Source organism: Ictalurus furcatus, chromosome 12, assembly GCF_023375685.1.
Source record: "Ictalurus furcatus strain D&B chromosome 12, Billie_1.0, whole genome shotgun sequence".
In the NCBI taxonomy this organism is placed as follows: domain Eukaryota; kingdom Metazoa; phylum Chordata; class Actinopteri; order Siluriformes; family Ictaluridae; genus Ictalurus; species Ictalurus furcatus.
Genome location: NC_071266.1, coordinates 18,694,435 through 18,721,087, shown reverse-complemented (window position 1 = coordinate 18,721,087; position 26,653 = coordinate 18,694,435). Strand labels below are relative to the sequence as shown.

At 40.3% G+C, this 26,653-nt stretch overlaps 1 protein-coding gene across 2 annotated transcripts in view; it reads left to right on the top strand.

The window, feature by feature from the left end:
* Positions 1–26,653, top strand: part of LOC128615658 (thyroid hormone receptor beta) — a 125,371-nt gene that overhangs the window by 56,791 nt on the left and 41,927 nt on the right. For both annotated transcript variants that reach the window (XM_053637884.1, XM_053637885.1), the window contains exon 2: positions 7,418–7,484. The gene's annotated coding sequence lies outside the window, so the exon portion shown is untranslated. The remainder of the gene's footprint in view (positions 1–7,417; positions 7,485–26,653) is intronic.

Here is a 26,653-nt window from a genome sequence, read left to right as displayed (position 1 = left end):
CCTGATTCTACTTAAGGCCTGTTGGCCACTTCCATAGCTGATCTGAGGCTCTCTCTACCATTTTTGCTGCATTACAGGATGTAATCTTGGTTTAAACATTCCTCCCTAGTGCCCACCCAACAGCACACCCTCGGTACAGTATGTGGCACAGTAGTTAGGGCGAGGTCTCATTAACAGACTCCAGTCACTCTGGGATTTACTGACGATTCTTCAGAGCCTAAACTACAACCACATGGATTTGTTTTGTTTTTTTATGGAGAGGTTTTGCTTCTAGGAAAAGACATGTATGTATTGCTGTGCTACGTATAGTCCTGTGCACAAACATACATTAAACTGACAGCAAATTGCGAGAGTTTCTTTTATTTATTTATTTATTTATTTATTTCAGTCCTCAATGGAGCACACGTAGTTATCATCAGTGCAAGGCAGAAAGTATGATTCCATCTTAACCTTTTAAATTGTAAGACACTGTCTGAAAAGTCAACAAAAGAAAAATGTAAACCATCTCCTGAACAGAGTGGAACCACATTTGCTTCCTTTTAATAATTTATCTGCAAAAAGATCAGTTTTCCTGACCCCCTACCACACCGGGCGCTGCGATTTGGCACGATATGGATAGAAAAATGTCTATTGATGGACGTTCTATAGATCATCAATGTCAGAAAAGCCACTTTTCAGCAACGGATTTCCGTCACTAAGGTAGGCGCTAGCAGCTACTAGTAGTGTGCTGTAGCAAAAACAAAGACAAGAATGGAGGAACGTGATACTGAGTGAAGCGCCACGCAGCACTCTGATACAGAACAGGCCTGAGTAAAAGATGAGGAACTTGTGTCTAAAAAGGGAGGTATTTCTGTCAGTTGGATTCCTGAAACTTGAACATCATATTTTAATATTTACTGTTTATATTTTGTTTTTCTTGTTCTTATTTGTGACAGTTCTATTCAATGTAACTTCCAAATAAAAGGACAAAAGTAAACGTGCCTTTCACTGGTGCTTAGTTCACAGAACTGTCAAAAGGCAGTCAGTAATGCATGCGGTTATTTTGTATAGATCGTTTTAAAGAAAATATAATATATTGTGATATATATATATATATATATATATATATATATCGTTTCAAGATATGAAATCATCCATATTGTGATATAAGATTTGTTCCATGTCGCCCAGCCCAGAGGTTTTTTTTGTGATAGTTGTGGCTAAAAATGCTTGATTTTGAGTTTTTTGTGCTTTTTTTGCATTGAATTAGTGAAATTGCAATTGCATGAAATTGTTTTGCGCGATCTTTTGCAGTAATGAAATAAGTCCTTTTAGTTGTACTTCAACGCACGTGAATCGAAGAAGGATTTGGCTGAATGCGCGTTGTGATGATGTCACATGACACGTCCTTGCCCAAATCTGCAGTAAATGTGCGATAATTGTGAAAAATTGCAAGCTTGTGTTGCCTGGTGTTATTGTAATTATAGTGTTTACTTCAGGTTTTCAGCTGCATACTCTGATTCCACAATTGGCATTTAGCCCGTGTAACTCTTAAGAATTCTCTCTTTTTTTAAACATTGAATCTAACAAAACATATATTTAACCAGTCAGAAATGTGGTAAGCCATCTCAGGCAACAATATCTCATTCGTTACAAGGTTTCATTGCTGACAATGTCTGCATTTTGCTCTTAGATAAGTCACAGAGTTGGGTTTTTAGCAAAGAATTATTAGCAATTATACAACACGTGGTAAAGTAGCATCCATGCTAACGGTATGAGGACATTACGGACATTTTAATAGTTTACAAAATTTACGTTCAATCTATAATTTGGGGTAACTGGGTTGTACTTTCAAAATGACCTCATCAGTTAATAATATAATGCCATTGATAATACTGGGGAAAAATGAAGAGTTTAAGGTTACTTTTCTTCTTGGCATGATCTATAAATTCGGATGATGTAACTTCCTGTTGAACGTCTGATTTCTCCACACCTTCATAGGGGATGAATGTGTTCAGGTTGAGTGAATGTTGTGAGACACTGTACCGTATGATTTTTTTTTATAACCTACAATGGATGATTTCTTGAAATGGATGTTTCAAGCATGAGCCGTTAAATGAATTCACACATTCAAGCAAAAATCACCAATTTTGGAAGCATTTTAATGATTTTTTTTTCAAGGAAATGTGTAGTTATAGTGGGATGGAACAGACACAAATGTTTTTATTTTCTAAAGGCTGTAGATAATTTGAAGTTATTTATCTTCATTATACACACAGGTTGTTGTAAAAGACACTGTGTACCTTTACTTCATGTACATCTTTGTAAATGTAATGCCAGTGAGACACAAAATGTTGATTGAGGCGATTTTACTATCTACATAGCACACTCACTCAGCACTGAGATTAAGATCACACTTCCTTAAACAATGCTTTAAATATGCCTGCAGATCTATAGACTTCCAATCGCAACATTCGACTCTTTCACCGACTAAAAGTACTAATGAGTTCATGAGCAAAGTGCCGACACATATTGTGTTCAGCCTTCCAGATATAACTCGATCACCATGGAAACTGTCGGCGAGGAGAGGAGAAAGACTGGCAAAGCGATGCTGAGACACCCACGGGCCCCCACTCAAACAGCGGGCATCTCAGTTCAAACCAATTACAAAAGCACCTCGGAGACTGGCATCGACCGTGAGGAATACTGAATAGTGCGACATGAAATGAGTGCAAGTCTGAGCTGCACCTCTCAGCACTATCAGAATTTTGAATGAGTCCCTCTGTATTTGAATTGAATTGATATATAATTTCAGAGGGTTTTTTTTTGTGTTCTTAAGTATTCAGACACTTTTTAAAAAAATATATACATCCAGCGTGTGTATCCAGTTCAAAATCACGTCTTTGACTTTGTTCAAACCTCCTACATTCCTTCAAATATCGTATTATCCTGTATTAATACATATTTATTATATATACTAGGTTTTTCGCTGCAACTACCTCAGCCCGATACTGCACAGCATTGTAGTGCACTTACAACTGGTCATGTCTGCACTTTATTCCACATATATAGAACATAGTTCAGTTTCTGCCTTTTATTTATATCTTTTATTTACACCGATCAGCTATAACATTAAAACCACTGACAGGTGAAATAATTAACATTGATTATATTGTTACAAGGGCACCTGTCAGTGGGTGGGATATATTAGGCGGCAAGTGAACAGTCAGTTCTCGAAGTTGATGTGTTGGAAGCAGGAAAAATGGGCAAGTGTAAGGATCTGAGCGACATTGACAAGGGCCAAATTGTGATGGCTAGACGACTGGGTCAGAGCGTCTCCAAAACAGCAGGACTTGTGGTGTGTTCCCGGTACGTAGTGGTTAGTACCTACCAAAAGTGTTCCAAGGAAGGACAACCGGTGCTGCATACGGGGCTGCATAGACGCAGACCGGTCAGCGTGCCCATGCTGACCCCTGTTCACCACCGAAAGCTCCTACAATGAGCATGAGCATCAGAGAATCAGAAATGGACCATGGAGCAATGGAAGAATCGGACAGTCCTATAAAGCGTTTCACTGCACGTCATACTGTGTATGGTTGTGTGTGTGACCAATAAAATTTGAATTTGTGATATGTTCAAATAAATAAATAAATAATAGGGTAAAAAATATTTGCACACTGAAGTACCTTGTTGCTAAGCTGTTGTTTTACAGTTAAGATATCTAGTAATTCTTGCCTTGTTGAGTTATTTTTGCTGACTTATTTTTGGAATAATTGTCTTGTTGAAACATCCATATTCTCCCCAGATTCAGTTTCTTGGCCAGTGGGAATAAATTCTCTCCTAATGGCTCAGTACATTGCTCCGTTCATGTTTTTTCGGTGCCGTGTAATACCCCAGATGCTTCCATCTTTGTACTTCACTGTGCATATGGTGTTCTTGGGATCCTATGAACAGCCCTTTTTTTCTCCAAACATGATGAGCTGAATTATTATCAGTCAGCTTTGTTTCATCCGACCAGTGCATATTGTTCCAAAACAGTTCTGATCGATCAAAATGCATTTAACATGAATCTCTGGAGTTTAGGAACAGAGATGACTGCGGTTCAGTTTATTGCTTGTTATTCTGTGTGATCCTGCTGCTTTCAGGTCGTCCTGCAACTCTTTTCAAGTGACTGCTTGTTTCTCTCTCTCACTTTCCTTATCATTAATCTGAGCGCTTTAGGAAATCTTCTGTGGCGCACCTTTCTAGAAGGACCAAAAGTTATAAATCCATGAACTTTTCAGCTGCATATTATTGAACTAATTGTACCGACAGGGATGTTTAAGGTGTTTGCAATGACTGTGTAGCCTTTTCCGCTCGAGTGGTTGGTATTAAAAATAATGTTGTCCCTAAGATCATTCAGCTTCGCCATGATTGCTACTTGTTGTATAAAATCTTCCCAAACAATGGCAGCGTCTTTTGTTATATTTATAAGAACAATGTCAAAAGACATTATGTGGGGGTGAATTTTGAAGTGGATATATGCACTGAAAGTACACGGATCAGCCATAATATTACAACCACCGAGAGGTGAAGTGAATAACATTGATTATCTCGTTACAATGGCACCTGTCAAGGGGTGGGATTTATTAGGTAGCATGTGAACAGTCAGTTCTCATAGTTGATGTGTTGGAAGAAGGAAAAAAGTGTTGTTTACCTGGGGAAGAGATGGTATCAGGATGCACTATGGGAAGAAGGCGAGTCGGTGGAAGCAGTGTGATGCTCTGCTGGGAAAATTTAGGTCCTGGCATTCATGTGGATGTTACTTTGACACGTACAACCTACCCAAACATTATTGCAGACCAAGTACACCTCTTCATGGTAACAGTATTTCCTAATCGCAGTGGCTTCTTTCATGCTCCCTGCCACACTGCAAAAATGATCGAGGAATGGTTTTAAACATGACAAAGAGTTCAAGGTGCTGACTTGGCCTCCAAATTCCCCAGATCTCAATCCGATCGAGCTTCTGTGGGACGTGCCGGACAAACAAGTCCGATCCATGGAGGCCTCACCTCACAACTTACCGGACTTAAAGGATCTGCTTCTAACGTCTTGGTGTCAGATACCACAGCACACCTTCAGAGGTCTTGTGGAGTCCTCACTGTGTGCAGTCATCAGTGGGTTATTATGTTACTCTGCTTTAAACAGTTCTGCATAGTGTTCCATTTTTACTTAATGGTTAGTCATCACAAGCTTCAACTGGCCTAATTTATCAATGAAATCACCATCAGACTGACTGTATGATGTTTTGCTCCACCAATTAACTGGAACTTCCTAATGGTCATGGTGCTTTTTATACAGTATTGGATTTACAATCATTTTCACAAGTCATCCGTTATATGTTATATTTTAATGTCCCACAACATTCATCCCTATGAACATTTTGGAATATTCCACAAGTCACATGGTCAACAGGAAGATCTGCATGTCCTGAAGATCATGAGAAGAAGAAAAGTCCATTCTCGCTCATTTTTTTCCTTTATTTGCAATTATATTTGTGACTGATATTGATCGATTGCATCACTTTGAACCATGTTATATAAATTAATACACTGAAAGTAAATTATTCATGTAAAAAAAATAACTTGAGGTAAAGTATGTCCTTAATGCCCTAATTTACGATCAAACTGCAAACATTGTCAACAAAGTTCAGTTGTAAAAAGGGATGTATGAGATGGGTTAACACATTGTTTGAATGGTTAAATGCATGTTTTATAAGTGTTTTTTTTAATGGCTCCACACTCGTGGTATCAACTACGTAAATTTAACAATTAAGTCAGACAATATGAAATCTGTCTCGTCATAAAGTTAGTCATGCTAACGTTTCACTTTAAATGAAAGCTAGCAGGGTGTGAACATGCTAACTATCTACTTTAGTGTCCAGAATTGGTTAGCATTTTGGTCCGTTATCAGCACGAGAATCTGAACTTTTACTGTCAGACCTCTGTGTTAAGTGTGACCTTGTTTACCCGCTCAGTTTACACAACCAAGAGCTGAGGTGCTGCTGAGTTTAGAGTTGTGTTACACCCTCAGCTGTTTCCTGTAGTAGCAAAATCATCTTTGTGCACTTGAGTGTGCCAAGTGGAGTCATCAGCTTAAGTCCTTGCTGCGGTTAGAAAGCTTAAAGTGCTATTCTTGCGTGACCTCAGTCTTTCAGTTAGAAGAAATGTCATGTGAAGTCATTTCAAGCATAAATAGACATAGATGCAGCGCATATTAGTGTGTACAGTACATGCTGCCTTTCTCTAATACACACACACACACACACACCGAGAGAGGGTGTCTTCATGCCACTACATGCTGCACTACTATGAATATTACGTTTCCATATCTTAATAATCTTCTAACTGTTTTTAAATGTATGATGTTACTGGTAAGGAATAAAACACAATGAGGTGACTGATTACGTTCTGAAGTGTTGTACCACAGGAATTTGCCAAAGATGACTGTGTTTAATTTATTAATGAACATGTCATGTTTTTTAACCGTTTATGGTTACATGTGCGCATGGAGGCTTAGTGGTTAGCACGTTCGCCTCACACCTTCAGGGTCAGGGGTTCGATTCCTCCCTGTTTGTGCGGCGTGTGCATGTTCTCCCCGTGCTGCGGGGGTTTCCTCCGGGTACTCTGGTTTCCTCCCCCAGTCCGAAGACATGCATGGTAGGCTGATTGGCATGTCCAAAGTGTCCGTATAGTGTGAATGTGTATGTGATTGTGCCCTGCGATGGATTGGCACCCTGTCCACGGTGTACCCCGCGTTGTGCCCCATGCCCCCTGGGATAGGCTCCAGGTTCCCCACGACCCTGTAGGATAAGCGGTATAGAAAATGGATGGATAGTTACATGTTGTGAAATGTCCACAAGACAAGTTAGTTCCTGTTATCACTTGTGTTACAGCAGCTGTAAACATTCCTTTCATCACCATCCTCATTTTTTGAAACCTCTCTGTTGAAGTGAATAAGACCATTTTTTTTTAAACTCAGCTTGTCATGTTACTGAGAACCTGGAAGTCATGTTTCCTGAAAGCTTTCCTACGGTAGGGAAACTTACTGACCGTTACAAAGCACTGACACTGGAGACTCCTTCCACAAATGCCATAAATGTTAACTAAACATGTCCTTACAGAAAACTTCACCATGTCAATGATTATAAGTTTTTCTTTGTTAATTAATACATTTTTAAATGCTTTTATTATTAGTGTTAGCTTATGGTGAGCATCCGCTATTACAAGTCCCTGCGAATGAACGGTTACTATAGAAACGATAACCTACCCTATTAGAGCAAGAGTATTAATATAAACCTGTGATTCGAATTACATCCAGAACTGAACTATTCTCCGAGTTTCACACTGAACTGTATATGTTTCTCTCTTTCTTTCCTTTTTTTTTTTTTTTTGTGTAGATTTTTATGCCTACGCCGATCAGCGCTCGTTAATCCTGGCAGGACGGAAGGATCCCAGCTCTGTCCGGTAAGAACAGTTACATTCATTTCCATGTGAATCATTACAGACTGTTTATGTTCCACTGCATGACTGAATCATTACTCTACGCTGAGAATGTACACAAACACTTAGCATTTGCTGTTAAATCTCAAACATATGAAACGTGGCGCTGATCTTGGATCCGTTTGTCTCCGATTCATTGTCATGTAAATATTTAGAAGCGTAAAAGATATACAGACCCTGAGTCAGGACGGAGAATGACGCAGTAATGTCACACAGGCCATCAGCTGCTCGCTTCAGTCCGTTGGAATAATTCGGCATGAGTCATTGCCCTGAGGCATGCGGACCCATGGAGATCGCAAACATGGCCGCCGACATCAATGCAGGAAAACATCTTTTTCTAAACTGTATTTTTTTTTTAATCTTTTGTATATGAACATACAATTGAGGCAAGAGAAAATTAGCATTTTAGCAACCACTCAATTCTGGCATCGCTTTATAATCGAAATACACAGTGGCTGCTAACAATAGTCACCGAGATTGCATTAGAGTTCGGCAAAGATATCGCTTTAATCAGTTTATCGACTATCCGGTGACTCACTGCACTTTTGTTTTTTGTTTTGTTTGTACATGTTTGTCCTCAGTGGCATGAGCAAACAGTGTAATGTGATAAGTGCAGTGAGGGCACGCAAGCAAAGTCAGTTGATTTATTCTTATGTCAGACAGACCCTTGTGATGAAAACACCATCTGCCATCCCTCGTCCCCGTGCCCTGTCGCCATGTGAGTGCTCCATATTAAATGACAGGATTTAATCCTGCCACAAGAAGAACTAAAAGCATGGAGATGCTAAGAGGATGAATGCTTACTGTATGAAAGTAGGCAGCAGACTTATCTAAGGGCCCTGTGGAGTTTCAGTGTCATTTTTTCTTTATTTTTCATATGAGTTTTTCTGAGTTGATTTTCCGAGGGGCACGGTGGCTTAGAGGTTCCCACGTTTACCTCGCACCTCCGGGGATGGGGGTTCGATTCCTGGTTCTGCCGTTTATGCACAGAGTTTGCATATTCTCTTCGTGCCGTAGGGGAATCCTCCAGGTACTCCGGTTTCCTCCCCCAGGCCAAAGACATGCATTGTAGGCTGATTGCCATTTTGAAATTGTTCGTAGTGTGTGATTTTGCTCTGTGATGGGTTGGCACTCTGTCCAGGGTGTTCCCCTGAGTTCCCTGGGAATGGCTCCAGGCTCCCCGTGGCCCTGTGTAAGATAAGCGTTACAGAAAACTGATGGATGGATAGATGGATGGATGGATGGACATTCTGCTTTTTATTTTGTAGTGTTTTGCAGTGTTCAGTAGTGCTATTCCACAAAAAAAACACAAATTAATATTGTTAACTAAACACTAGCCTTACAGCTCCAGGGTCCGTGGTTAAATCCTGATGTCAGATTACTGTTTGTGCAGAGTTTTACATGTTCTTCCTCATGTCCGTGTGGGTTTCCTCTGGGTTCTCTTTTTTCCTCCCACCTTGCAAAAACACACCATTATTGGTCTGGATTGGCTATGTTTTCTCTCGCTCTCTCTCTGTGTGTGTGTGTGTGTTTGTTTTCTGCCATTTGATGGACTGGCAACCCATCAAGGCCACCTTACACCCACAGTTCCTCGGAAAGGCTCTGGATTCACGATTCACTGAATAAGATAAGACTTCATTTAAACATAAACTCAGTTTTTCATAAGCAGGTTTCTTGAAATTCTCTGTGATTCTGTGAAAGTAAAATCAATCATCCCTAGCACAGCTGAGGAGGCAGATTCGATGGGTGCGACAACCACAATGAGTTGAAAGAGAAGTGTGTGAAGTGTGCAGAGATTCTGATGACATCATTGCTTTAATGGACATCCTCTTGTTCTCTTACTATACTTGGCTTAAATCTCTGTGTGTGTTCGTGTGTGTGTGTGTGTGTGTGTGTGTGTATAGTTGCGGTTGTTTGGTTTGTTATACAAGAATAACGCAAGCCAATTACACAGACACTTATTCATTCAATAGAACTTTGTTCTTTTGTTTGCAATCCTGTGAATTGCAAATTGCTTCATTGCCTCTCGCCAGCTGTTTAGCTTGTGGCTAGTTTTGGTCTGATGGATGGCAGGTGGTCTTTGGCCACCTGAGAAGATTGTGCGACTTATCTTGTTAGAAAGTGTTTGTTTGCCTGTAACACCACCATACATCATTAGAATAAATAGCAATAAAGCTAAAATAATTCCAAACCGTTTAAATAACTAATTATGTGGCCTCTCCAAATGCAGATGTAGTTATGAAGTTATGTATTATGTAGTGTAGCTCTGCCATTTCAAATAAGTGGGTTTGGGTTGGAGAGGCAACAATTAGTCAATATGCAAATTAGGAAAAATTATCGACGTAGATACTTATGTGACGCATTGTTTACTTTACCAACAGTAGAAATGTATTATAATGTACTGAGCGTATAGGCCTCTGTTTCAGGGTAGAATGTAATACAGTAGTCAAGCCAGCACTTGTACTATTTCACCATATAGCACTGTTTTCATATATATGGTCTAGGATGCATTTGACCTCATCACATTCGTAGTGTACCCCCTCGAAGAGCACAGCAACGACTCATCCAGGAAGTCACAGAAGAGCCAAGGACAACATCAAAGGACCTACAGGCCTCTCTTGCATCAATAAAGGTCACTGTTCATGACTCCACTATCAGAAAGACACTGGGCAAAAATGGCCTCCATGAAAGCGTGCTGAGGTGAAAACCACTGCTAACCCAGAAGAACATTAAGGCTTGTCTGAATTTTTCCAAAATACACCTTGATGACCCTGAAACCTTTTGGGAGAATGTTCTGTGGACTGATGAGTTGAAAGTGGAACTGTTTGGGAGACAGGGGTCCCGTTACATCTGGCATAAACCAAACACCCAATTCCAGAAAAGGAACATCATACCTACGGTCAAGCATGGTGGTGGAAGTGTGATGGTGTGGGGATGCTTTACTGCTTCAGGGCCTGGGCAACTTGTAATAATTCAGAGATATTGCCATGTGTGGTTTTATATATCGCCTTCTTTTCCACATTAATTGATATGCTCCTTGTTCCATTAAAAAAAGAATAATTATATTGTATTTGCTCAGGTTGGTAAATCTGGTTGGTTTGGCCTTTGTAACCTTTTGCCCTACAGCTCTACCTTGTTATTTTGTGTTAAATGATTGTATGGAATCCATTATTATGACACCGTTAAAGTTGTCTTTCATGTAGTAATAGATCCGTTAATGTTGTGGTGTAAGTTCACATTTTGCTGTCAGATTTAATGCGCAAAGTATACTGTGGCACAGGAAACACTGCCACTGAAGTATAGCTCTTCCCCATGTGTGTGTGTGTGTGCGTGTGTGCGTGTGTGTGTGTGATTGTTGAGGCCAAAAAACTTGATTTCACTGCAGCTTTTTCACATTTTGTTATGCAATTGTGCTTTTTTTTGTGGAAAACTACTCGAACTGGCGAAATCGCGATTGCACGAAATAGTTTTGCACACTCTTTCACAGTGATGTTTGTTGGCAAATGAGACCTTTTAGCTGTACACATCTTCAACGCACGTGAATCCAAGGGGGCTTCGGCTGAATGCGTGTTGTGATGACGTCACATGACACGTCTTGGCCAAAATCTGCGGAAAGTCTGTGGTAATTTGGAAAAATCATAAGCTCCCCCGAATATTGCGGCATTTCCTCGAGTTTGTGTTCATTTCCACGATTGCAAAATCCTGGAGGGACTGAGTTGTCTAAGTACATCCAATATAAATTAGTGTGAAACCAGCTGGTTAAAAAGTAATTGCAGAAATAACCATATGTAATCTATATATGTTGTTTCCCTATATTTACATGTATTTACGTGTATGATTAAGCCATATCATTTTGACATATAGGGCGCACGCATGCATCATATATCCAAATTGGTTATATATGCTTTTATTCTATACAGTATGACTATACATGTGAAACCTTTCTCGGATATACGGACATATATGTTCATATATCAGATTTCTGTATGGGATATTTCAAGTAAATGTACCAAAGTGCCGATGTAGATCGATAATGAGCAAGCCAGATGCGACCGTGACCAAAAAAAAAACTCCCTGTGAGGAACTAGACCAAGATTTACAATTAAAACAATGGAGTCCACGAGTTTAAGAAGAGTAAATGTTGTGTTAATTATCCGAATCTTATCAGGCTGATTATATTTTTCTGGCATTTCAGAGACTCGCATGTATGTCTGGGACTTCAATCTAAGGCTTTAGTGTTGTACGAATGTTACTTAAAGCCCTGTCAAACTATTTCCTAACAGACTTCATATCCCAGCTGAAGCAGTGACTCTGGTGCCAGATGCTGAGTAAGCAACTTCGGTGGGCTATTACATGTTGACAGTATCATCCTTGTTGATACAAACCTACAGTGATGTGTCTGTCACAGTGCCAGTGTGTGCCATCTTCATGACTTTCCCTGAGGCATCCCACTGTTTGTAATAACACGCGGAATCTCCAGGGTTGAATTAGCACCTGTGCTGTCGGATTGACTGTTACACGTCCCACAAAGCTCGCTTGTTTTTGTTTATGCAGTGTGTAGTTGTGCTGAGTCAGGTGTGCTGGTGCTGGAATAGCTGAGCTTTCCTGAGGAGAGGGTTAGTAACCAAACCTGTGTTCCTGTAGGATAAATATCACGAAAAAATCTAATGTTTTAGGGGGAAAATGTTCATTTGATCACATTGGTGTTAAAGTTGCTCTTAATCTAATGTGATATAGTGTTCACAAATATATGAACACTGACCTGATAAATTGCTTTAAATATCATTTTGATGAATGGCCTAAGACGTTTATACACTACTGTACAAACCATCTCTCTCTCTCTCTCTCTCTCTCTCTCTCTCTCTCTCTCAGTTTCAGTTGTCATGTGCTTTAATGGCATGACAAATAATTGTACATTTGACCTGCCAAAGCAAGTACAAAGGAGGGGTAGTGTGAAAACTGTAGTGTAAAAACAAAATACAATAAAATACTAATAGATTCATTTTTTTAATTGTGCAAACAATGTACATAAATGAAGGACAATATAAAGGCACTATATACAGAATAATTGAAAAAGAAGGATAAAGTGAGTAAAATTAAGGAATAAAAGTGAATTTACTAATAAAGGTAAGAAACAATGTAAAACAATAATAAAGAGCAATCATAACAATTACAAAATCTCTCTCTCTCTGTAGCTCTCTGTGTCTGTCTCTACTTTTGTGTCTTTCTCTCTCTCTCTCTCTCTCTTTCTCTACTTCTTTCAGTCTCTCTCACTCTCTCTCTCAGTCTATGTCTCTGTTTTCCTTTCTGTCTCTCGCTGTCTCTCTCTCTGCCACTGTCTGTCTGTCTCTATTTCTGTCTTTCTCTACCACTCTTTTCTCTGTCTGTCTATTGCTCTCCCCCCCCCTCTCTCTCGCTGTTTCTCTCTCTGTCTCTCACTCTCTCTCTACATCTTTCAGTCTCTCTCTCTGTCTATGTCTTTGTTTTCCTTTCTGTCTCTCTCTTCCCCTCTCTGTATGTCTCTCTCTCTCTGTCTCTCTGCCACTTTCTGTCTGTCTGTCTGTCTGCCTCTATAGGTTGCATTAACATTTGTATTGCCAAAGCTTGGGTACAAACAAATTTAAAAATAACTACAGAAATAAATAAGTAGAAAAAATTGTACATACATTGAACAATACAGTCAAACAGGTACACTAGTAACAAGACTCATAGAACCCTGAGAGGAAAAAATAAAAAATAAAAAATAAAAGAAGAGGAACGCTTTAATTGGTCACACTTAGGGCCAGCAGCTGGAACAGTGTAGCTCTCAAGAGAGTCAGGAAAATGAGAGCTGTGTGTGTGTGTGTGTGTGTGTGTGTGTATGCTCTTTGCCTTTTCTGCTTTTTGAACACTTTGATCTCCCTCCCTGTGGGACTTCCACATTTCGGCTAAGCTGCTCATATCACCATTACTCCCAAGAACTCTGCCCGTTTGAGACATTGAACCCTAACCCAGCTCTGATCATATTAATCAATAATGCATGTCCTACCTGTGTATACCAGCTGAATAATGGAAGCGACAGGGCTCTTATCGAGGTTTTTATGGTCTGTCATGGTTTAGCTGTGGGTTTTTTAGCCTCCTTGTGTTCACTCTAAAGTAAAGTGCTATGTGCTGAATAATGTATCATAGTGTACACAACCCTGCCACTCCCTTCAGCATTTCAAGTAAGAGAAATCCATTTCTGTGTGAGGCTGAAATGACATCCGGCCTCATTTATCAAACCGGACACAAACGTAAGAAATAAAAATCCCATACATTCAGAAAAACGTTCATATCCCACTCGCGCTCCTGAGCGTCTGTAAATTTACTAAAAGACTATAAGACTAGCCAAAGTACCGTAAACACTGATTTCACCCGACTTCAGATCATATCATTTGCATGGATTACTGCACTATTATACCTGGATTGTACAGTTTAAATTGCTTATTTTTATTACATTTATAGCATTTAACAGATGCCTTTATCCAGAGCAAGATTATATATATATATATATATATATATATATATATATATAAATATATGCACACACACACACACACACACACACACAGTAAGCTCTCTCTCTCACTCTCTCTCTCTCTCTCTCTCTCTCTCTCTCTCTCTCTCTCTCTCTCTATATATATATATATATATATATATATATATATGTGTGTGTGTGTGTGTGTGTGTATATTAGAAGTGAGTTAAGATCATTTCCACTTCTATTTTTCACCCTTTAGCCTGATTGTTCATTTCATGCTCCTGTCTATGCAAATGACCATTTATGGAGTTTTGTGTGGCGTCACTAAAAGCAAATGAGCTCTTTTGGGAAAGCGCTTTGCACATTAAAGATGATGAAGATACGCACGCGAGTACGAAGAAAATCAGCGTTTCCAAAACGTTCGTAAATCTGTCCGAAAAATTTTTGTTCGGTTTTTGCTTACGCAAACACGTACTCACAACTTCACTCAACAACTGATAATCAACGCCCGCTGTCTGTAGAGGAGCCGTTAGAGCTGCACTTTTAACGAGTTTTAATAATATGTTTGATTTCATTAATATCAGGCTACACGGTTTAAATCTAATGGTTTAACATGGTCACAGTAGGATGAAAGAAAAGCGAGGAAGTACTGAAGGGACTGTCTTGGTGTATAAAATGTCATTTACTCACTAGCAGACATCACTCACATATGCAAAACCAACGTTTTCAGTGCAGTATCATTTCCATACACTGTTTTGTGGTTTTTTTTTTTCTAAAACTCTAACAGCTCATTTCTGAACGTAGCTGCCTAGAGCATTGAGCAGCTAATCACTTCAATGTATAGAAGTGTCAAAAACCAGGAACCCCCTTTGAGAGCTGTAGTAGTTGGAAATTCCCTCCGGAAGGGGCCCTGTTTTGCTAGCGTGTCTGTAAATGAGTTGAAATCTTTGTGCATGTTGTGCTGTTAAAATGAACAGAGCTTATTTATCAGAACGATAAAGAAAGAAAGAGGAACAGACAGACGAGGAGAAGGGGAATGAGGACAGTGGTAAGTGGTGGAGATGATGCATGAAATAATGAATGACAACTGGGTCGTGTTTTTGGGGTTTAGAAGGTAGTTTTCTCGATAGAGGTAGAGGTCTTTTGGAGTATCAGGTATGGACAAATGATACATTCCAAGTACTTAGCGAACCCACTAGGTAGATAAAAGCTGCCTGGAAACTCCCCTGACTAGGATAAAAAATGGTAGCTGACAATTTAATAGCATATGGCGAGCTAGTTAAATTGTTAACTGCATTAAGGGAAACAAGCATGTTTAAGATGATCTCTTTCTAATGTAGCACATCGTGTATTCTGCCTCGACGAAAACTCAGTGAGACATTCTCCAATGTTTTAACTATGACATGTGGTGTTCTGTCCTCTCACCCCAATAATATCATTCGTGTCAAGCTAGCGTGTTCATGTTCCGTGAGACGAATGTATGGAATAAGCAGTTCACAGATACATTGATTTGCCATGACAAAGCAACCGGAGACTGTTTATTTTCAATGAGAGCTGGAGACTTCCAACGACAGGAGCGACAGCGACCGATGGTGACTAGATGTGGGCGTGTCCAGTGACGCGGCAAAGTTTATGCAAGTTTGGAGCACCTTGGTGCAGCGACTACCAATGGGAGTGAAGACAGTAGAGCGTACGTCATCCGTGATCCGCCATGCTGCCTGCGAGTACAAACCGTTTCGTGGTCCCGGACAGTCCGGCACTTGCACTTGCGCTTTCGCCGCAGATAGATGAAGGGCACACACTGCTTCCATTTCATCTCGTAGGAAATAATGCATATATACTTTGGTGAACTTTATATACAAACGCGCTCCTTCCAGTATGTTTCATTTAAGCAGCAAGGAAACTAGTTTGTTGTCAAATGTGGTACGTCACCCATCGATAAATGTTCCTATGGCAACCAATAGTAGGAACGCCTACTGACAACTCCACAGTACAGCGACTGGTGATTTGTGTGAACACACCTTTATACAGTATGGCCGTCGTACCGACAGCCAGATTGCGGCTCGGTTGATGTTTGTAGTGCAGCAGGTGGTGTGGTTCAGAAGCGAGTGCTATAGTACCAGCATTGACGTGCATCACGCCGCCATGACACATTTGATTACATTTAAGCATTCATATAAAATGTTGTTTGTTTTTTTTTCTTTAAGTTTCTAAAGCTACTTGTCTGCCAGGCAACTACAAATAAAAACGATTATAGCCCAGACACCCAGGCGTACTCATCAGTCTCAACGTCGTTTCGACTTCGTTTTCTTGCATTCGTCGCTTTCTTTCAAGAGAAATGAAGAATTTTTAATGTTCGTTAATGTGAAATAAAATCTATCAGTCAATTTAGCTAACATTAAACAAGTACGCATTTAATATCAGTTAGTTGTATTTATTAGGGATGCTATTAAAACCAAAATTTCTGCTGATCTTTTTTTTTTTTTTTAAACAACGGCACCTTTTCGTCAGAAAGCGAAACTATAGTGTCAAATCTAACTACTACTTTTCTCATGTAGTAAAAGGGAACTTTTATCGACTGACTGCTCTCACCCAGTTTCAGCACTGCATGCTCTCAGAGAGGAAGGAAGTGGCAGTAGATGATTTATTTATGCAGTTGATGATAAAGATCACAACTCAAACCTGTCTCATTGAATATATACTATGATTTAGTCCTCAGCTAAAGTCATTCTGCAGTTATGAATTAGTCTTGCTTGCTAGAATAGACGTTGTGGTTTGTAGATAAGCACGGTTTCCTCTTGCCCTTGTGCTCTCTGTTCCACTGGATGTTGCCTCAGTATTTCATCACTTGAAGTAACGGAAATCCTGAAGTTCTGCCCTTAATGACCTAATTACAAAATGTGCCGCTCAAGACTGTTGCAGACACACATATTACAAATGTGCCAATGCACTGAAAGACATGTTTAATCTTTTTTATTTATTTATTTATTTATTTTTTATACCAGCAGGGGAACTATGGGAATGTGCCGAGGCAACCTTTATTTAGAAGAGAGAGAAATCTCTCCATTATGACTAAACACACTTTTTTTTTTTTTTTTTTTTACAAATGAAAAAATACACTTAAGAAACTAATTCAAATTCACATATCTTTAAAGCTCCAAAGATTCGTGTCTAGTTAATAAACGACAGTGTCAGACATTTAAAAAAACAAAACAAAACATCCCATATGTTTTTCTCATGAGCAATTTCCAAAAGCACAGGAACCATTATTACGGCGCCTGAAATGATGTCTCAGTAAAAACCAATAAACCAAGGTCTTTGTTTAAAGGTGTATTAGTTAAGATTAGTCACGATTGGAGCACTAGTGCAGCTCTAGCTGAAGTACAACACTTTACTCCTTGAACCCGCCTCCTATTTCCATGCATGTACACAAAGCCACGCCCCCAAAATCGACTGTTCAGTTAGAGTTAGCATTACTGAGGAACATCATCAATGACATCACTTTTAAGCAGTAAGAAAGGCTGTTTATTAAGGGTATTGTCTTACTTTGTTTTGTAAATATAGATGATAACATTACAGAACATAATATTACCTCACGAGTACACAACAACCTAGCAGGCATTAAGCTAACATTAAGCTAACATTACATCCCTGCTGAAAAAACCCAATAGAAACCCTCATAGAATGTGTAATGGTTTTAATGGTTATAATGGGAATCGTATTGGTTTTAATGGAAACTGTAATGGTCCCTGTGGGTCTGTACTGGTAATTTGTTGCCTTCTATTGGTGGCATGTTATGTCTAGTGAATACCATAAAGGACCATTAATGTTAATGGAAATTGTTTTAATGGTTATAATAGGAATTGTATTGGTTTGAATGGAAACTGTAATGGTCCTTGTGGGTCTGTACTGGTAATTTGTTGCCTTCTGTTGGTGGCATGTTATGTCTAGTGGATACCATTAAGGATTTCTGTCCTTAATACGTCCTACTGCTCCCGAATTGCTGACGTGAGAATGGTCAAGAGTGCCGTTGCTGGTTTGTTTTTCCTTGTAAAGAGCGCGCATGAGTTGCCTTCATTACTGGTGTTAGCTAGTTAGCATTGTTAGCTACATGGAAGTTAGCTAGCATTATATATATTTCTATGACGGTGCATCATCCAAAGCATTAGTTTTCCTGGCTCTCGAAGCGATCAAAATGTATCTACTTGAGTCGTTATTTAAAACCGAGTTTACATGCTATTCTAGGAGCACTGTCATTAAATCTGAGTCCAGCTTCATTTCCTAACCCAGTAAGACATTTTGGAAAATCTTGGACAAGTTACAATATTACGTGTATTGTGAATAGTTTTTAAATAGAAGCACTGTGTGGTTTTTGCTCACGGTAAAAGTATTCAGGTGCCTCTTCATGTTTTCCTTTCCGAACTCATATGGGGGTGGAGTTTATGGTTGTCTGTAAAGACTGACAGGTAAACACAGACATGTACACACAGACAAGCAGTCTGGATCAGGTTTCCTCAGCCATGTAATACACTCGTGCTAATGCCATGGTTTAAACGATTATTTTAGATCACGTTCTACATATTTCACCAGTACTAGTAAGAAAAAATTAAACATTTCCTTGTGAGTTTGAGGAAAAGTTGTTGTATGTAGTGTAGGACGCTCCATTAGACCCTGACGTCTGTATTACACATTGTGGATTATGCATCATCTTTCTAGTCCCTGTTTAAAAATTCTATTAGCTCACTGTTCTCTGTGCCCGCTGTGAATGTTCCACTGAAGTTGGATACAGGGTACATGCAGATGTTTGTTAACGTTCTTGGCCAGTGACGCATGAACTCTGAGCTCGCTTTGCCCTTTTTGATCAAATTTAGATGAGCACAAGTCACTGTTAGTTCCGCTGACTTGTTCCAAAACGGTACACTACAAAACATTTCTGTTATCTGGGGCTGGACATGTGACTGCATGGATTTAAATGGCAAGCTACAGACACACACACACACACACACACACACAGACACACACACACACACACACACACACTCCTCTGCCTCCCTTGATGCCGAAAGATAAATGCAGATCCGAAACTCATTTCTCCACTAACTCATTACTCAACATTACTCTAGTGTTTAATATGCGATGTGTGTGTGTGTGTGTGTGTGTGTGTGTGTGTGTGTGTGCGTGCAAACATTCCAACAGTTTTGGTTGTGCATGACATAATGACACATTATAAAAGAGAACATCATGTTTATGGGTTGTAAGGCTTGGATTCGATTGCATTTCGTGTTGTGCAATAAAAATGAATTTAATATTAAGGAAGTGAGAACCAAGTGATAAACATAATGAAATGAGTCTGGAGCCTAATGTGTACATTACTACCAAGAGAATATCCTTTTGATATGCTTAAAGAAGAGGATAAAGTTCAGAGAGAGAGAGAGAAGAATATATGGAGGACACACTTTTCTACAAAGCAACTGAAATAAATCCTGCTCGAAAGGAACTAAAAACCAAATTAGAAACCCTGAAAGAATCAAATTAAAGACAATCTGAATCCTCTTGATTTCTCAATCACAGTAAAGGAGCTAACAGATGGCGGACATTAAAACACAACCAGGTATGTTGCATTGATGGACTTTAAATGAACTGATCGAATACAGCAATGATAAATACATTCAAGACAACCACAATCCAATTGTTCAGCGTTGTTTGGAGGGTGGGATATTTTCCCGGACACCTGGGGCTTGTACCGTGAAGCTAGTCGAACAAACTCAAGGTTTCGGGATTAGTTTCGAGTTGACAAAACCAAACCAATCCAATCCAATCAGGTTTTACTGGTACGATATGTCAGATATGTCAGACGGAGAACAATACAAGTAGTGCTACAATACAAGAATTTTTAATTGAGTTCTAGAAAAGCAAAGTGCACAGAGTAGAGGTGTAAGAGCCAGAGTTATTTATTTATTTATTTATTTATTTATTTACTTTATTATTGTGAAAACCTATAACCCCGACATCTTTCATGTCATTTCATTTCATATAGATGTAAATTGGGGAGGTGAATTAGTTGCGTCACTTTACTCACAGCTGATTGATTGGTCCAAGTTGGGTTTGAGTTCTCTTACCCAGAACATAACCTGCCCCGGGGCAGGTTAGCCGTGGAGTGTAAGTTACTATGGCGATGAACACCGGTAAAAGCTGAGCCACTTTCATGGTATCTAAAACCCCGGGTTGGCACAAACTAAACTGAAAGCTACCTGGCTAGCCACCTAAACCAGCTAAACCTGGTCTTTAAACCAGGAGACAAATCTGAGTCCAACAGCTATAGACGCATATGTGTCAATAGCAACCTGGGAAGAAAAATGATTCTATTATTAATACAAGATTACAAAACTATCTTAGAACCCACCACATCCTAGAGATAGAGAGAGAGAGAGAGAGAGAGAGAGACAGAGAAAGAGAGACAAAGAGAGAGAGACTTTTGACTTTTATGATGCCTTTAATGCATCAGTGTAGCATATTTATATACAACCCCAATTCCAAAAAAGTTGAGACGCTGTGTAAAATGTAAATAAAAAAACAATGCAATGATTTGCAAATCTCATAAATCTGTATGTTATTCACAATAGGCCATAAAAAACATATCAAATGTTTAAACTGAGGAAATGTAGCATTTTAAGAAAAAAATAAGGTCATTTTGAATTTGATGGCTGCAACACGTCTCAAAAAAGTTGGAACGGGGGCAACAAAAGGCTGGAAACATACGTGTTACTAAAAAGAAACAGCTGGAGGTTAATTGGCAACAGGTCAGTAACATGATTGGGTCTAAAAAGAGTATCTTAGAGAGGCAGAGTCTTTCAGAAGTAAAGATGGGCTGATGTGAACCAATCTGCGAAAAACTGCATCTACAATTTGTGGAACAATTTCAGAATAATGTTCCTCAACGTAAAATTGCAAAGACTATGAATATCTTATCATTTACAGTACATAATATCATCAGAAGATTCTGAGAATCTGGAGAAATCTCTGTGAGCAAGGGACAAGGGTGAAAATCAATACTGTATGCCCGTGATCTTCGGGCCCTCAGGCGGCACTGCATTAAAAACAGGCAGGATTCTGTAATGGAAATCACTGCATGGGCTCAGAAACACCTCCAGAACTCACTGTCTGTGAACACAGATCACCGTGCCATCCACAAATGCTGATTAACGCTCCATCATGCAAAGAAGAAGCCATATGTGAACATGATCCAGAAATGCCACCATCTTCTCTGGGCCAAAGCTCATTTAAAATGGACTGAAGCAAAGTGGAAAACTGTTCTGTGGTCAGACGAATCGAAATCTGAAATTCTTTTTGGAAACCATGGAGCCGCATCCTCTAAACTAAAGAGGACTAAAGAGGAGAGGGACCGTCCGGCTTTGTATCAGCGCTCAGTTCAAAAGCCTGCATCTCTGATGGCATGGGGGTGCAATAGTGCCTATGGAATGGGCAGCTTGCACATCTGGAAAGCCACCATCAATGCTGAAAGATATCTACAGGTTTTATAACAACATATGCTTCCATCCAGACTCCATCCCATCTTTACTTCTGAAAGACTCTGCCTCTCTAAGATACTCTTTTTATACCCAGTCATGTTACTGACCTGTCAATTACTGCCAATTAACCTAATTAGTTCCAAATGTTCCTCCAGATGTTTCTTTGTAGTAACAATTACTTTTCCAGCCTTCTGTTGCCCTCGTCCTCGTGTTGGGGTTGCATTTACATTTTTTTTTTTTTTAAATAACCCCTTCAGACCCTCCACCCACACCCTCCACCCAGGAACCCCAAACCCCTTCAGTCTTAATCCATTGTAGTCTATAGATACGTATGAAAAGTCCACAGTCCTGTTTATAGTAAGGCCTTTATTGCAGCTCATGTCCATTTTCTTAATCTGAACCATCTCCGTGGTGAGAGCACGTTCAAGTTTTCATTTTTTGTTGCAGATTTGACTCGTTTTTCTTTGTCCAGGAAGTAGTTTGCCAGTGAGATGTTCATTTGGTCAATTCTAAAAACCGGTTCATCTGTTCTGTGGTGTGAAGTTGTTCAGGCTGTTCTGAAAAGTCAAAAGTATTTGGCTGATCTGGGTTGACCTCTGCCTCCTCCATGTCTATGAGCGGTTCCCTTCCTGTAGCTCCTGCGCTGCACTCTGGGCCCTGGTTCTCCTGCTGTGGTTGTTTGGACGATTCCATCACCTCGTCCGTCTTCTCTCCACTCTTTCCTTCTAAGCTTTATTGTTCTTTAACTCGGCAGTGTGTTTTTGTCTAAATGTGGTCTTGTGTGGACTCTGTGGTTTCTTCTCTTGCTGCTTTATGGGGTCAGTGCAATCATTGAGGCCGGGGTCATTACTAACGCTAACATCTGCAGCAGGTTTAGCTCTAACACCACCTTCGGTGTGTGTGATGTTGTTTACAGTAACATCCACATCGGCACGATTGTTAGTGTTAGTCGAGGAGAAAGAGTCGGTGTTGGGGAGACTGTTGTGTTTGTCACAGACCTTTTCAATTTCTGGCTCTGCTGTGTCACTGCACTGTGTGTTTAACTCCAGGCTCCAGCTCCCCGGTGCTCTCCTGCTGATTGTCCCCGTGCTCTCTGAGCTCCCCGGCTGCACAGCTCTGTGCGGACAGACAAACGTCTTGTGTCCGACGTCCCCACACTCAAAACATCTCAGACGTTCCATGGTAGCAAACACGATGTAGTGTTTGCATTTAAAATTCACATTAAGTGTATTGTCTTGACTATTCAAAGACATAAAAACTTGTCTACGAAAAGACATGCTTCCCTGCCGAGTTTTTGCAGCCGAGTGGAATCAGTCTCATGGGGCTGGAGGAACTTCCCGAAGCGGGCCAGCTCCTTCGTTATCACCTTATCTTGGATGAGAGGTGGTACATTAGAGATGACGACTCGCGTTGCAGAGGCAGACAGACAGGAAACCTGTACTGGGTTTCCTTTCACCCATATTCCAGTTTGGAGCAGTTTTTCGACAAGGTTTTGTTGTCGTAGGAACACCACCACTGCTTTGTTCATCCGGGAGGCCGAGGAGATGTTCTCACACGCAACCTGCTCTCCCACCAGTAACAGAACCTCCTCCACCTGTTGCTCCACTCTCCGGCACACACCTGACGCCATGCCGGAGAGACAGCGTCTCCTCACCGGCCTCAGAGGCCATAGCGTCCCATTCACTCTCTCCCACGTTCAGCTATTTACAGCTTGTGTATTTTACCTAATACTTTAGTACTTTCACTTACTGTCACAGGAAAAAAAACAAAGCCAAAAATTAGTAAAACACCAGAGAGAGAGTGTGAGACAGAGAGAGGGTGAGAGAGAGACAGAGAGAAAGAGAGAGAGAGATTGAGTGAGAGAGAGAGAGTGAGTGAAAGAGAGAGAGAGAGTGAGTGAGAGAGAGAAAGAGGGAGAGAAAGAGAAACAGAGGCCTGTTCCACAAAGCCAGTTTCGGTGGCTACCAGGTAAGTTTACGTTTAATTTGAGCAAACTCTGGTTTTTCGGTCTCAACAAGGTGGATTGGTTTTTCATCGCCATGGTAACTCACACTATATGCCTAACCTGCTCCAGAGAACGTTTTATTCTGGGTAAGAGAACTCACACCCAAATTGGACCAATCACCTGTGAGCAAAGTGAGATAAATCGGACGCATCAAAGTTAATCCTTTAGTGTTTGTGTTGTCTTTCCCTGATGACCATCGGTACGCACGATACGGATAGATGGTTTAGTTTATCGTGAGCCGCACATTAAAACCTGACGCACCGAAGCCAGTCTCTTACTGTACCGCACACTGTATGTCTTGCTTTGCGCTTCTTTGTGAGTGGTACATATTTGCATGCAGTGGCATTATTCCTGTCCTAAAATATTTTCACAAATTGATATTTATCTTATTCATATTTACTTTAAAATGTTATATTTATATGAAATGAAATGCCATGAAAGATGTGAAAGATGTCGGGGTTATAATTTTTCAATCCGTTTATTCTCATTGTGAACGTACAAAAGTAAACGTACGCATTTACGCACTCAGCAGCGTTCCCGGTGTCGCTTTTTGCAGTTAGTGTAGGTTCCTCATATTTCCACAAGATAATTTCGTGCTGTTCAACCGGAAGCCTGCACACCTGCTTTTTTCTATGTTGAACACTATTGGCTGTTTGCTGCAAACGTCTGGCTTTTATGTGGCAGACATTCGACACCATTAGACAGAGATGATGATTTAAAAGTGCCCGAGGCCGAATCCTCTTTACTACTGAGAAGTAATAAGAAGCGTTGCAATACAGCACAGGGTGTCTGTGGCTCAGGTGGTAGAACAGGTTGCCCCGGCCCCCGTGACTCCACATGCCGAAGTGTCCTTGGGCGAGACACTGAACCCTAAGCTGGCAAGCTAGCGCTTTGCATGGCAGCTCTGCCACCATTGGTGTGTGTGTGTGTGTGTGTGTGTGTGTGTGTGTGTGTGTGAATGGGTGAATGAGACACAGTGTACAGCATTACAGCATAGTCTTCTGCCACTGAGCTCAGCCTCCTGCTGGACTCTCTTTCACATCATCTAATCTGACTAACAGGAAAAAAAAACACAACAGATTTTAATATATAGTCTTTTGTTTCTTTTAGTAAACCTGAAAGCCTGCACTGAAACCAGTTTCTGAATGTTGGTTGACTTTTTTTTTGTGGGTGGGGGGATTGGGGGACTACATTTTTAGCTTTTTTTTTTCTTCTTTTTGTGAAGTACAGTAATTACAGTAAAGCCTCTCGAGTGGGTATAATTTTTGACCAGCAGATATGGTCCTGTTTATATGCAGCCTCCTGAACTCCATTTTAGATTCCACATGGCAGCTTTCTCTGTTCCGCTGGTGCTGAGTAAAATGTGAAAACCTAAGTTGCCAGAAGCTCCTTTACTGCGGCGTGGCCGAGCCTGTTTTACACAAGACAAAAAACATCACAGCGAGATTAGAGCAAGGTGTTCTCACATTTCAGGTGTTTTCAGTTGTTCTACCTGACAAACACCTAAAAACCTGTTACCAGCTCGGGCAAGAGGTTTATTTATTCATCCTTATTTATCCGTCTGGGATTTGACCTCGCAACCCATTGCAGTATCGGTTTGAATAACTGCATTTGAGCAACATTTCTTAATTCATGGTATTATATAAAGCACGTGCGTGTGTGTGTGTGTGTGTGTGTGGGTGTGGGTGTGTGTGTGCGCATGTGTGGCATCTGGTCTGTGGAGGATGTTTTTCTTTTCATCTGCAGATTTTTCTTCCCTGTTTCAGAAAATGGTTTTATGCTATTTTTTGCTTTCTCATTCTGAAGCGAAGGTCCTCTGTACTTTTTTATTTTAAAAAAAAACAACAACAACAAAAAAAAACAACCTCTGAGCTTCTTTGAAGTGTGTTCATGTGTGGGTGTGTGGGTGTGTGTGTGTGTGGGTGTGTGTGTATCAGTTCACTTCTGTAGCAGCAGATGAATGAATGAGTACGAAGAAGTTTGCAGTTCGTGAGTGGACTGCAAAGAGTGGCTGTGATATACATCAGAGTCAGCTCCATAACTATTGGCACCCTCGGTAAAGATGGGTTTAAAAAAAAAAAAAAAAAGTTATGGAAAGTTTTCCTGGTTAATTTACAGATTACTCTGTAACACTGAGAATATGAAAAGAGCTATCCTTTAACTGAAGTCAGTTCATTCTATCGCATGGGTGTTGGTGCCAGATGGGTTGTTTTGAGTACTTCAGAATCTCCTGGAAATGTCACACACAGCAGTTTAGACTAAAGTTTATACAGACAAAAAAAAAAAAAAAAAAAAAAAAACCCCATCCAGAGAGCATCAGTTCCATGAAGAGAGGTCAGAGGAGAACGGCCAGACTGGTTCGAGCTTGCAGGATGGCTACGGTAAGTTAAATAACCGATGTTTTACAACCATGGTGAGCTGAAAAACATCTCAAAACACGTCAAAGCTTGAGGTGGATGGGCTACAAGAGCAGAAGATCACATCAGGGTCCACTCCTGTCAGCCAACAACAAGAATCTGAGGCTACAACGGGCACCCAAACTGGACAGCTGAGGATTTTAAAAAGACCAGGCCACGTTCAGCCTCATCATTAATTCCACATATCGATACCGACTGGTATATAAAGGTTGAAAAAACATGCATGGCTGAAACGTCATCATGACTGAGTGATATATTTAGACATGTAAAGCGAGGTTCGTTTTCAGTTAAAATGCTGCCCCCCCCGTGGCAGTTAACGGTAGGAACGTCATCATTTTACAAATCCCTTGTTGTGATAAGGTCGTAATCCTTAACAGTTCATTACACAATTATCATGATACCAAATCCGAATCTCAGCACATGTCTACTTTAGACAGCAGAGCGTGAGGGAAACGTGCCAAGGAGACAACGTGGAACAAATGCTGATATCATATCTCTGATACCAAGCCACTTCCTGCTAATAATAGCCAAAAACCATTGGCACGTGCTTCCTTATATTTCCACCTCTTTTTTACTTCCTTTTCTAGCTCTCTCTCTCTCTCTCTCTCTCTCTCTCTCTCTCTTTCTCTCTCTTTCTTTCTTTCTCTCTTTCTCTCTCGCTTTCTCTCTCTCTTTCTCTCTCT